The sequence below is a fragment of the Miniopterus schreibersii genome (genome assembly GCF_964146895.1).
Source record: "Miniopterus schreibersii genome assembly, chromosome: 10".
In the NCBI taxonomy this organism is placed as follows: domain Eukaryota; kingdom Metazoa; phylum Chordata; class Mammalia; order Chiroptera; family Miniopteridae; genus Miniopterus; species Miniopterus schreibersii.
The window spans coordinates 43,812,415-43,825,392 of NC_138110.1; positions in this window are offsets into that span (position 1 = coordinate 43,812,415).

The window sequence follows — 12,978 nt, forward strand, 5'->3', positions numbered from 1 at the left end:
CAAAAAAGTACCCCTAACTGGACATATAGAAGTAAAAACTGAGCTCTTGCTGTGTTCCCCATCCCATATCACTGTTCCTAAGCCTATCGTATAACTTTTGGAGTCACTACTGTAGGTGTTGCTTGGGTGTAAGCATTGAGGCCTGTACAGCATTATTCAGATGTTAGTGGTTGTAATGACGATGGTGAATATTTATAGAGTGCTCATTATGTGCACTGGGCTAGGTATTGTTGCTGCAAGGGAAAGCAAAACTGTTTATGTCTTTGGGTCAGATCCAAGAGACAGGGAGTTCCCCCAAATTGCTTTGTAGTTCTGAATGAGTCCCAGCTAGGTGGCAGTGGCTTCCTGATTCCCACTCCCTCACCTCCTTACCTTCTAAGTTTTGACACTCTATTCATAGAGTAATTGTGTTCTGAAGTAGGCTTGGGTTTCCTCAATCATGCCATTGCGACCATCATGGCAGTCACAATTTGCTCCACTTTTTAGGAATTCAGGTGGTGGGGCTCTCATAACCTCACAATGTTTTGGAATTCCCAATGCTGAGTCACTGAATATATAACTATAGATTCTCAATGTTTGGGCTCAAGATTGTTAAGAGCCAAAGGACCACAAAGAGGAATTTAATTTCACATTTGAAGGGGGTGCCACCCAATTATTTTTTATTACACATGCCTTTCAGATGACCTCATAGTAACATCTGTAATACATTTATATTCTTTGAGGGTACACGTAGTCATAGCAAAAGAGAAAACTGCCTCCCCCAAATTACCATCATAAAGCATAGATATGTCTAATACATAAAACCAGCAAATTGCTGATAGCATATTTTTTTCCCCAATGAAACTCTTCTGATCATATCAGAACCACAAAAGATATGTTAAATGATTAAAATGGGCTCAAAGTAGCATTAATATTTTTCTAGAGGGAAAAAGCATACAGTATGTTTCAAACTCAATTTAATTTGGATTTCTATAGAATCTTACTGACAACAATCTCACCTGGCTTCTTGATACAGGAGCAGATTGAAGTATCATTACATCAGAAAAACATTACAGATTTTTTTTTTTCCAGTGAGAAAGATGCAAACATCACTTCTTGACAGGTAAAGTGATTACACAGCTTCTTATAGAGGTGAAATATTGGTATAGTAGAATGGAAATTGATATACAGAAAGAGCTGAAATAATGTTTCAAAATATTCCTGGTCTTTATTGTTCTTTGAATCCACTCCTCCGAGGATCTGGGTTTGGCTACAGGAAAATCTGTAGGACTATGTGTATTTACAGCAAATCGTGTAAGAGCTTAATATATTCACCTCACAAAAGTGAAGCGATGTCACAGTTCCTTCAAATTCCTCCCAATCACTTATAACGTCTGGCTTTTGATGACATTAATATTAATGAAATGATAGAAAAATTATACTTTCTGGAAATTGGATATCAGTCAATGTTACAGCTCCACTTTTTTTTTTTTCTTTGCCAAGGAAATGATGTTTTTCCCATTTACAGAGATAAATATATTATGATCCAGACTGAGAACCCACACCCAAGGGACAAGAATTAGAAAAGGGGGTAATTTGTAGCAGTCGCTTTAAGAGCTTACCCATCAGGGTGTATATTTAATGGCTTGCTTCAGAAGTGCCAGAAATCAGAGAATATCTGCAGCTTTCCTTTATAAGCAGTGGAGGAATTTCCCCAGGCGCCTGCTAGAGCTGAGGGCACAGGTGAGGGGCGCTGAAGTCATGCTTCTCACCGGGGGGGGGGCAGTTACAAGGCTCCAGGACTCCATCAGTGGAAGGAGCTCTCTGGTTTTCTGTGCCCATTTCTACCGACATGTAGACATCAAAAGTCAGCTGGTGTCTGCATCTCTGAGCAAAACGGGTTCTAAACCATGTCCAATGATGGTTGGTGTCCTCTTTTCCTGGGTGACGCTTCACCTCACCAGGTGAGGTGGAGACTGAAAATGTCCTGTATATTTACAGCATGTAGAAAGTCAAACTAGGTAATTTGATTCCCTTTTTGTTTTTGCAGCCATAAAAATCTCAAGGGCATATTGCATAAGCTCTTGGACACAATACATATTAATGTGCTATTTAAGTGACACATAATACTGACTAGTTGGTGTTGAATGATGGGATTTGAAGAAAGCACAAATGACTTTTCAAGATTACTTCCTGTCTTTTGAGCCCTAGTATCCTCACTTGAAACTGTGGACACTGGGGATAGGTCATTTATGTAATGTTTACTAGGCCACTTTGTGGTCTGCTTCTCTTGTATAATTAGAAACATTGGTTTATACAAAACATAGTGAGATGCCATGTCCCAAAGCATAGAGAAGCTATAGGATTTGGTTTTATAACTGCTCTAAACTTCGCCCTCACTTGATTAGTGATTCTTAAATGTCTTCAGGAGGTGGGATATTTGAAAATCTCAGAGCTCTTCCTAGAACATGTTGAGATACCGAACTTAAATAAATTTATGTATGGTTTGGATTGACTCACAAATCCATGTAACATTAGATTCTTAAATAGAAATGTAGTAAGTATCAAATAATCAAGGAATACTTATGGAAGAACACCTTGAAACTATGAACCTTTGTCTAATTTTCCCTTCAAACTGGAAAAGAACACAATCATTCATTTGAGCCACGAGACGCCTTGACCTAGTTTTGGACACCAGGATTCTTCAAGGATGTAATTTTTAAAAGAATTTTAATAAGGTACATATTCCACCAAATGAGTTCTCTATAATTTATTTAATCACATGTTTATTGTAGGCATTCAGGGTATTTCCATTTTCTTTATTTAAAAAATGTTTCAATAAATAATTTTGTACATTTTAAAAAAAGAATATAACTTTTAAAGCATGGTCTCAGCTATCATCATGGTTAGGTAAGGAAGAATCTCTGTCTTCGGCCATTATTTTTGCTTTTGACACTTACCATACTCACCTTTGGGATCACACTGCGACACCTACCTGCTTTCCTGCTCCCTCTGTTCTGGCCTCTTTCGGTGACAGCTGCTTTTCAGGTTTCTCTAGCTTATTAGCTACCTTGTTTCCCTGGACAATACCCCAGAGGCGTTAGTTGGCACTTTTCCCCAGTTGAATCGCATTTTTTTCCCTAGTGCAGTTTCTTTATCTAAGCAGATCCTTTTACTTCTCTGTCCTTAGGTGTCTGTGACTCCTCCGCCTTTGGTCTCGCCGTTGGTTAGGGTGCTGTTTACTCCCTTCTCATCATTAGTGAACTTGCGGAAGGTTCAGGTCACCAGGGGACTTCTCTTCTGGTTATTTGTGTTTAAGCCTTCGCTGTCCTCACAGGGATAAGTACCTAATGGCCTGTTTTGTTTTAAGACAGAAAAAAGGTTCCACCCACTTTGAGTTCATTTCTGAAGAAACAGTTCATGATTTTTTTTATCATGGAATTCTGCAGGCATACTTTGGAGATACTGTGGGTTTGGTTGCAGACACCATAATAAAGCGAGTATTACAATAAAGAGAGTTGTAAACATTTTGCTGGTGGATGGTTTTGCCTTCAATTTGTAAAAAACACAACATCTGTGAGACACAATAAAGCAAAGCACAATAAAATGAGGCAGGCCTGTCCTAAACAATAAAAAAGAACAAACTATTTATAAACACAATATCTTGGATAGGTCTCAAGGGCATTAGGCTGAATGAAACAAAAAAGAAAAAAAACCAATCCTGAAAGGTTCATATTGTATAATTCCACTCATATAACACTCTCTAAATGCCCAAATCATAGAGATGGAGAAGAGATAAGTGATTATTAGGGGTTATGGATGGTGGTCAGGGTCTAGGATGGGGGGAGGAGGGGAGCTAGGCTTAACTACAAAGAGGTAGAACACAGGAGACCTTTGTGGTGATAGAATAGTTTTTGCAACTTGATTACAATGGTGGTTACAGAAATCTACACCTGAAAACATGGCATACACACATTGCACCAATGTCATTTTCCTGGCTTTGATATTGTATAAGACGTAACCACAGAGAACACTGGGTAAAAGCTACATGGAGCCTCCCTGTATCTTTCTAACTTCCTGTGAATCTAGAATTATTTTAAAAATAAAATTTTAAAAATTGGCAAAGAAAAAGTATTCTGATATAAATATCATATAATAAATTATTAAAGTTTGAATTTTAAAAGTATAAATAATTTAAAAATATGTATATGGGTAAATCAGTAAAAGAGATTTTAACATGTCAGAGGTAATCATTTTTGTCAGCAGGTAAATATTTTTTAAATCTTGCCAGGTTAGCTATTTAGTTAAAAAAAAAAAATAAGTTAGTTCCCTGTTTTTCACTACACTCCAGAATGAATTCCAGATGAATTAAACATTTAAAAGTTTAAAAATGAGACCATTAAAAAATTCAACAAAGTGTGAGCAAATACATAATGGATCAAGGATAGCAAGACTCTTTCCAACCAGGAATCAACCAAAATCATAAAGGAAAAAATTGATAGTTTGCACTACATAAAAATTTTTAAGCATTTTAGTTAATGAATATATATAAAAAAACAAAGCAAAAGATGAAGAAAAAAAATTTATATAGGTAACAAAGAGTTGAAATCTTTAATACATAAAATGTTTCCAACACCTAAAAAAATCTTAATTTGAAATAATGGTTAGAGGGGGAAAAATATGCAATTCATAAAATAAGAAACTCAAATATCAAATAGACAAGAAAATGGTTAATTTCACTAATAATGAAAGAATAGCAAATGTAAGCACAAAAATTGTATTTCAATACAATTATTCACCTATCAAAATGGCAAAAGAAAATGAATTTTTTCTAAAAGAAAATATTCACTGTTACTCACAAATTAGGAAAACATATTTACATGCAGTGTGATTTGTTTGAAAATCTGTTTACTCTTTGATTGAGTAATTCCACTTTTAGGGATTTAACTTACTACTAATGATAATAATGCCAAAAAACAATAACAACAACGGCAGCTCATACATATAGCACTTAGTACGTACCAGGCATTTTTCTAAGCACTGTGCATGTATTAACTCATATAATCATCTTCCAACAGTCCTTAGGTAGGTTTTACCCGTAAGAAAACTGAGGTTCATAGAGGTTAAATCATTTACTCAAAGTCACACAGCAATGATTGCCAAAGCCAGGATTTGAACAGCAGTCAAGCCCCAGAGAACATGCTGTTAAGTACTAAAGTATACTCTCTCTTCCTATAAAAATAGAGATACATTAAAAAAAATAAGTACATGCCCTAGCCCAGTGGCTCGGTTGGAGCTTTGTTCCATACACCATAAAGGTTTCGGGTTCAGTTCCGTCAGGGTGCGTGCAAGAGGCAGCTGATCAATGTTTCTCTCTTACATCAATGTTTCTCTCTCTCCCTTCCTCTCTCTCTAAAAATCAATAAAAATATATCCTTGGGTGAGGATTTAAAAAAATTAGGTACGTGGATGTTCATCAGTGTTTGCTTTAAAATTTTAAAAACTGAAACAGCGTCAACACTGGAAAGTAGAGGATTGGGTAGGGGCTGCCCGTCGTGTGGAAATTCAGCATCCATCCGTGATGCTGCCGGGGGGTGGGGGCTGGCAAACCTTCTGTCAGGGCCAGAGAGTAACTGCGTTCGGCCGTGCCAGCTGCGGTCTCAGCACTCAGGTCCTCCGCTGAGAGCAGAAGCAGCTGCGGTCGGTGGGTGACCAAGTGACACTTGGTTTGTGAAACAGGCGGTGGGCTGGCCGTCCCCTGCAGGTTATGGTTTGCTGACCTCTGCTGTAGAGTAACTACATTACAGCTTTGACATGAACTGTTCATGACGCACGGAGTGCAAAAGGCAGGTTGGAATGCTTTTAAAATATGTAACTATGTATTTAAAGTTCAAATACAAATGATGGAAAGCAGGTATTTACCTCTCCAGCTCGCAGCGTGGAGTGGCTGCGCGACCCAGCTCTGGCCACAGGAGTTAAGGGGAGTCGGAAGGATGGCTTCTGAGAAAGCTTTTATGTTATTGATGAGAGGATACCTGCAGGCCTGGGGATCATGTCCAACTTGCTCAGGATTGTGGAGCACAGAAAAGAGCCCAAGTCCCTGGTGGGTCCCTGAGCCAATCCTCCAGTCCTGTCCTGCCATTTCCTGTTGGGGGGATGACAACTCCTGGTATGGTAAAGTCATTAATCATAAATTGGGTGCATCCAAAAGCATTTCTTTTTTTCCCCTTTTTTAAATTCCTCATCCAAGGATGTTTTTCCGGTGCTTTTCAGAGAGAGTGCAAGGGGGAGAGAGAGAGACTTCGATGTGAGAGAGACACGTCGATTGGTTGCCTCCCACATGCGTCCTGACCGGGGCCTGGGTTTGAGCCTGCATCCGAGGTATGTGCCCTTGGCTGGAATTGAACCCAGGACCCTTCAGTCTGCAGGCCAACTCTCTAACCACTGAGCAAAACTGGCTAGGGCCAAAAGCATTTCTTACACAAAATGGAAAGGAAATTGTACTTTTGCAGTTTTGCCTTGGATAGTACTGACCTCTCAGAACTTCAGTTTCTATTTGACAGAGACCTGAATCAAGGAGAGCCTAGAGAAACGTGTCAGAATTTCATGGCACTTACACTTTCAGTGATGGCTCTTCATAGGTAATAGTTTTCACTGTTTTTCTCTGCATATTTTTCTTTTTTGTCAAACATTTCCAAAGTTGCCATGGACATTTTTTGTAATTACAGTAAAAAAAATGTATACACAAACACACAAGATGGGGCAAAAGTACGTTTACAGTTGTGAGTACCTAAAACAGTATATTCTTGCATTATTATGTATTAATTATTGTATTATTTTCCATATATATGTATATATGTATGGAACTACCTATAAGATATAAGATGGCAAACCCATTTACAAATGATATGGACTTAATTATAGAAATGAAGCATCCTGAACCCCAAAGAAAGTTCCTGGCAAGATCTATCACACACCTTCTATGCTCCATACAGTGAATGGATTAATGGGCAGAGGGAAAGTATACAAAAATGAATTAGAAATATTAGACAGCATCCCATTAACCAAAGAGCCTATATAAGTAAAGAATTGGAAGGAGGTTCTAACTCTTGAATGCAAGGACATGCCATTTTTCTGGACATAAAGATTCAATATTGTAAAGATGCCAATTATTCCCTTAGCATAATCCATTTCCAATAAAAATCTGACAGGGTTTTTTCCTTTTTAACATATCAGATTGGTGGTTTCCAGGGGTTAGAGATGGTGGGGTGTGGGAATGGGTGTGGCTACAAAGCAGTGTAAAGGAACCTCTGGTAGGTGGGGTTAAGTATCTTGATTGTGATAGTGGTTATATGAAGCTACATGTGATAAAGCTGCATACAGCTACACACACACACACACACACACACACACACACACACACAAATACAACTGGTGAATGTTAAATAAGCTCTGTGTTTGTACCAATGTTAGTTTCCTGGTTTTGATGGCGTAATATAGTGATACAAGATGTTAACCCTGGGCAAAGCTGGGGGAAGGGTTCACAGCATCTCTCTATACATTTCTTCGCAACCTCCTGTGAATTTGTGATTATTTAAAAATAAAAAGGTTCTTTAGAACCTAAAAAAAGAAAAAGAATGGAGGCACATGAAACTGTAGTGTAGCCAAAGTCCCTTTAGGATTCTGAAACTGGGAAAGAAGTAAAGCTGACTTGTCTTGTGTATAGAATTTATTTCTAGAGAAATTCTAGCAAAGGCATTTTTCTAGAAGTTAGTTCTAACCAGTGCTTCCATCACTGCTTGAAAGCAAGTTAGGAAGCGAATTAGGACAAACGCATCACTTATTGGTCGCTGTTTTGCTTACCTGAGGCTCAGGGCTAGGAGATTCTCAGAGCCGTTTATCACCTGGTAGAATTGGCCTCAATAAGTTAACATCTAAATGCCACTTGGATTATTTCCACGACTAGACTGAGGTATTTTTTTCTTCTAAAATTATTGGCTTCATAATAAAGATGATAAAAAATACATAGCACTATACAAACATCCCAAGTAATAAGCACAACTTAAAGTGGGGATTAGAAATAATCAACAGCGTTATCTATTAAGGTAAATGTTTTTGAGACAGGTATGGATTCATCCCCACATACATTTTATCTTTATTTTTTAAAATGTGTTTTATAGTCCTCTTGATTCTATGGAGTTTTTTTTTGTGTGTGTTTTTTTTTTTTTACAAGGTTTGCTTTCTTCCCATCAGCAATGCTTTTTCCTGTTGCTTCCTTCTGTGCTCCAATGTGAGTTCAAACAAGTTGTCCTCTTATGACTTTGATTTTTAAAGTAGATGCAGAGCTGAATATTTGCCTCAGGATACATTTCCTAAACTCTTCACCCCCTCCATTCAATCTCTTTTAAAAGTGCCTTCAATCAGTCCACAAACACTGAGCACATACTTGGGTGTATGTGTCTTTCCTTTGCATCCATTGCATTGAAGCTAAGGCTTGAGTAAGATTCAGGGGGCTGAATGCACTGAATTTCTTGTGTGTCTTAGGTGAAAATTTAAAAATAGAAGAACACAGGGCTCTCCTATAACATCTACAGCCTTCCTGGTTTTATTCCATAATTCTAAAACAGGAAAGTTAAAACCCCACCTCTTATCCACATGGGTCTGGCTCTTTATGACTTCCTAGGTGTCATCCAGCTAATTTTATCAGTTAGCTGACATTAATAGAAAACAGCTGGAATCAGTGCTCCTAGACTATTTCCCATGGCCCTCCCGGAGACAACACCCTTTTGAGGTCTAACCCCCAACGTGACTCAACTGATCTGAATTTCAGATGGTGGGTACAGATGGGGTTAGGCTGCTGGGGAATTTATTTAGAAGTTTGCAGAGGCATCCTGGGTCTAAAGACCTATCTGAATTTTTAGCAAAAAATTAGTATGCCTAAAAGGTGCCAGGTGACAACGAAGCAGTCTGTTGAGCCACCAGAGAGATACTGCATGAATAATGGCTTCTCTGTGCTTTTTGTCAGCGTCAACATCATCTTGTCAGTTTGTTAGGACAATAATATCTAATAATAATTTTCAGCCTTTGTCAACCGCAGAGACCTTCACAAAACTAAGTTCATTTTCAAGGCAGCCCTGTCAGTGGGGTTTGATTTATTATTTCCACTGTACACATGGAGAAATTGAGGCAGCATTTTAGAGAGAAAAAGATTAATCACCATGAGAAATTAACCCAGGGGTCAGTCTCTATATTTATTCCCAAGTTTGTTACAAAAATATTATTTATGAATTGTGTGAAATGATTATAGCACCCAGACCACCAATTCAATCAGGAAACATCACCTATATTATAGCTCCATTTAGTTTTCATTGGCCAGAGGCAGCTCTGAGGTAGCAGCTGAAAAGGTGAAATGTCACAACTTTCATTTCCAATCTCTAGAGCTACCGACGGAGAACAGAGCATCTGAGAGTTGGCCCTCCTGGCCCGGGTGCGAGCACTTTCTCCTCGCAGCCTCGGCCTCTTCTCGCAGGAGCTCCTGCCTCTCTGCTTAGAGATCTGGGACTGACAGGGGTGCGCCATGTTTCTTAAGTGAGTTTCTTGAGACCTAAAAGGTTATTTTTAAAGTAATGGCAATGGGAAGGTAGGGTTGAAGACAAGGACTGAGAAATGACAGTTACCCCAGTAATAACAGTGGGGGGGCTTATTCTCGCCCAGTGTTAGGTGCCTCAGGATTACCCAGAGGACTTGCTAACACACAGGATGTCGGTCCCACACCCAGATTTCCTAATTCAGTAGGTCTGGAGCAGGGCCTTATAATTTGCATTTCTAACAAGTCCTCAGGTCTAGCTGAGGGTGCCCACCTGTTTTTGTAAGGCCTGAAGCTAATAATAGTTCCTACAGAAGAGCCTTTGCCATTGATTCCATGATAGAAAACACTAATTTTGAGCCCCAATTAAGTGAAATGCTGGCTCCTAGCAAAAAGAATCACATTCTTCTCATTAGTACATCTGTATCAAAGAAAATTATACTATTATACTTTGGATTTTATCAATATGACTGTGGTATTTTGATTTCCTCTCTTGTTCTATAAGTACCAACAAAATACCCTCCATCTTGCCTCTTGGCCCACAAAGCTTAAAATATTTACTCTCTTGCCCTTTACAGAAAACACTGGCAGACCCCTGGGCTGGCAGGTGCTGCTGATCTGGGAGTGACTTGGAGAACCAAGGCTCTACACTGTTTTTATTCAATACTCTGCTCCCTGCCACAGCTGGTCCTGGCCTATTACACGGTGTTGAGAGACACACTCCTCAGTGTTTATCGTTCCGTTCCACTTGGATGGGATGATATACTGCGAACCAGCCAGATGAGGGCCCAGCCCTCTTAGAGCGACATTTTTGTGGATTGTGAGCTCCCAAAGGGAGAGATCCTGTCTCTGTATCTTAACCAAGAAGAGATGCTTTAAAAGTGTATTAAAGAATGACTGTGTAATTGACACTTCTGAAACGTGGTTACACTTCCTGTCGGCTATTACTGGGACGGGGCCACCACTGAGAGCAGCATCTCTGAGATGTGTCGCGGGACAGAAATCAGAGCCGGCCGTCTTCAGCGTTCTGGAGTGACCTGCTCCGGCTCCTGTGTTCAGAACTCTCTTCCCAGTGAGCACAGAGGGAAAGTGATGGCCCTGGAGTGATGGCGGTCTTTCAGACAGTGGTCTTCATGTTCATTGCAGCCTGCAATTCAGTACTGAAGTCCAAGGGGCAGCCGCATGTAGATTGTTTCCCTACACAGCTAAATGTTCCTTTCACTGCCATACTATACTGAACAAACTTCAGCTGTCAGCGAATTCTGGGCAAGGAAACACAGTATCATTCTGCCGTGCACACTGAGAGGCAGAGAAGCTTTCAGATTATGGAGCAATTAATTAAAGAACAATCATGAAAATGTTCCTGATAATTCACATCAAGCAGCTACTTTGTTACTTTATTATTTCAGATAATATTGGTGATTATTGTTTCATTTGTTTTTAATATGGATGTACAGGTTTATGTAATTCCTTTTGTAATTGAGAAGCAGTTAGAGGTTCAGGTGCTCTGAAATACTTCTTTATTCAATTACCCAACTTTTAGAAGAATCCTGTTATGCAATTAACCCAGATTATTAACATAGACATATCCATTTTGTGTTGCATGTAAGTATAACTATAAATCTATCTGATTCCAATTTTAAGCTTCATGGCAAAAGCCGCATTGCCGTGAGTCTAGCTAATGCTAATGGGCCCATACTTCCTACTAGGAAAATCCATTAGTCAACAAATGGAAATTGAGTATTGGGCTACTATACAAAAAATTATACAGCTTTGTCCTTGATCTCTAGCCACTTTCAGTTTTGTTTGGAAAATAACACAGGTAGCATAAAATCGTAACCAACAATATAAGGCAATAAATAGTGAGTGTCAAATGATAACATAAAAAATAATTGCTGAAGAAAGCCACAGGAGACAGCGGTCTCTGGTCATACTTGGTTGTGACAGCTTTGCCTGTTTCAGGAAAGTTTCGGGGTTAGGCAGCAGGATGCAGGTTGATTATATCCCCCTGCTAGTCACAGTGTGATGTGAGAGCCAGCTGCTCGGGGAATACCTCTCGGCACCGCTCCAAACTGACCGACTCAGAACTTCATTCCAACAGGACCCCAGCGGCCCACAGAACGGTCTGGGCTGGGAAGCACTGGTCTAGCAGCTGGTAAAAATAGACTCATGCTTGTTAATCCCATTCTTACCCTAATAGAAAATAAAGAAATGAAAGGAAACCAGTCAACACTTGGTAGTTTCTTCCGGTTAAACCCTATTACTGTATACATAAGTTCCCCATGACAGTTTGGGGTATTTATTAACTCTGGTGACTTATAGGCTATGAGAACTGAAAGCCAAATAGATTCTTAACACTCGGGGATATTTCCTCATCAAGCAGCAACCTGAGGCACCTTGAGAAGTGGGATAAGTTCGTTAGGAACCCCTACGGGCAAAGAGCGACACCTGAGGAAGGAGGAACTTGAACACGAGACGGTGCTACAGCAAATACCATTTTCTCTTTGGTTCTTCCTGAGCTAAAGCCTATGCCCAACAGCCTACTTGACAGTTCAACTTGTGTGTCTAACAGGCTTCTTAATAATAAACACCCAAAAGAGAATTCTTAATTTCCTCTCACCTGTTTTCCCTTGGATCTTCCTCTTCTTGGTAAACAGCATTATCACCCATCCAATTTATCAGCCAAAAAGGAGAACTCATTCTGAACTCTTCAGTTTTCCTAACTGCCACATTTAATCCAGGGCATCTCCTGTCAGTCCAGCCTTTAGAACATGATCTTGGCTATGTCCCTTCAGTTCACCCCCCTGGGCACCGGCAGGCGTCTTGCCAGGGGCTCTATGCTGGTTACCTAAGTGGTCTTCCTGCCTCCACTCTTGCTCGTGTCCATCTAATCTCCCTACAGCACACAGTGTGTCGTAGAAAAATGTCAGTTTCTTTGTATCATTCATCTGCCTGAAACGTTAACAATCGATTTGCTATTTATCTTAAAATAAAACAGAAACCAACAGGCGCTGTTGGATCTGGGTCCTGCTGCCCCTCCCCATCACCCTCTATCCTTCAGCCAAACTGACCTTTTAATCACTATTTCAGTGTGCTCCGCTCCTTTCCGCTGCAGGATCTTTGCATTTGTTCTCTCTGCCTAGAACAGTCTGCCCAGCTTTTCACATGGCCACCTGCTGGTCTTTCCGAGCTGAGTGACTGTCCTGCCTTACAGGCTTTCCCTGAAGCTCAACTGCTCAGCAGCCCCAGCCCTGTTTATTTATCTCCTGGCCCTAATGGCAATCTCCAGCTGCACTTAGTATATTTTTGTTTTGCTTACTTGAGTCTGTCTCCCCAAATGACACTGTAGGCTAAGGGCAGGGGAATCATCTCTCTGGTTCATGGTTCCCCAGCACACACCGGTGTGAATGAAT